Raw genomic sequence first — 1318 nt, 5'->3', positions numbered from 1 at the left:
CATCTTGTCTCACTGGAAGGTCTTCAGGGGCAATAACAGTTGGAGCTGTCATCTCCTATGGTAACCATGCCTTCTTCTGGATACCTCCTGCAGGACCTTCCTGAGGCTGTTTTTTGTTAGCTTTTTTAATAAGTAGAAAGAATACAGTTTAAAGTAGCAATAAAAAGTATAGTATAGTGAATACATAAACCAGCAGCATAATTGTGTTTTACCATTAGCCAGTATGATGTACTGTACAGAATTGTGTGTGCTGTGCTTTTATATCATTGGCAGCACAGTGGGTTATTTACACCAGCATCACCACGAACACTCGAGTAATGCCTTGTGCTACAATGTTATCGTGGCTATGATGTCACTAGGCTATAGAAGTTTTTCAGCTCCATTACAATCTTATGGGACCACCATCATATATATATATATATGCAGTCCATCATTGGCTGAAATGTCATTATGTGGTGCACGCTTGATGCAAGAAATAATGGCTGAAAACTTTGAAATTTGGCAAAAGGCATAAACTTATAGATTCTATAATCTCAGCAAATCCCACACAAGATAGGCTCCAAAAAAATCCATGTTTAGACACATCAAAATAAAACTACTTAAAACTGAAGAACAGCTAAAGTTCCTTTAAAAAGTCAGAGATTAAGGCTCACTTCATACAAGGAAACAATGATTTGAATGACTGTGGATTTCTCATTAGAAATCATGGAGACCAGAAGAAAGAGGAACCATTTTAAAGTGCTAAAAGAACTGTCAACGGAGAATTCTTTCTATATCCAGTAAAAATATTCCAGTAATGAAGTGAAATAAAGACATTTTCAGATGAGTGGATTAGTCACCAACAGATATGTTAAATGAAATTCTTCAACTAAAAAGAAAATGATTATCAGAAGAAAACTTGGATCATCAGGTGTGAAAGAAGATAAACAAAAATGGTAAATAGCTGGATAAACACAATACACTACTATCTTTAAGTTCTTTAATGTACTTATGATGGTTAAAAGAAAAAAGTTTAACACTCCTTGATGGAGTTTTCTATGTATGTTGATATAATACATATGACAACGATACCATGCATGAGGGGGAATTAAAGGGACTTCTATTGGTAAGCCTTCCACGTTCCACTTGAAATGGTAAAATATTAACTCTGTATAGATGGTAAAGTATTAAACATGAATATTATAATCTCTAGAGCAACCACTAAAAAAAAATTATACAGCAAGCTATAGTCAAAAACTCAATAGATAAATTAAAATGGAACACTAAAAACTTCAAATAATCAAAAAAAAGCAGGAAAACAGAATAAAAATAGGGAAAA

The sequence above is a fragment of the Propithecus coquereli genome, unplaced genomic scaffold (assembly GCF_000956105.1).
Source record: "Propithecus coquereli isolate 6110/MARCELLA unplaced genomic scaffold, Pcoq_1.0 Scaffold370, whole genome shotgun sequence".
NCBI lineage: Eukaryota > Metazoa > Chordata > Mammalia > Primates > Indriidae > Propithecus > Propithecus coquereli.
Note: the sequence above shows the minus strand (reverse complement) of the source record.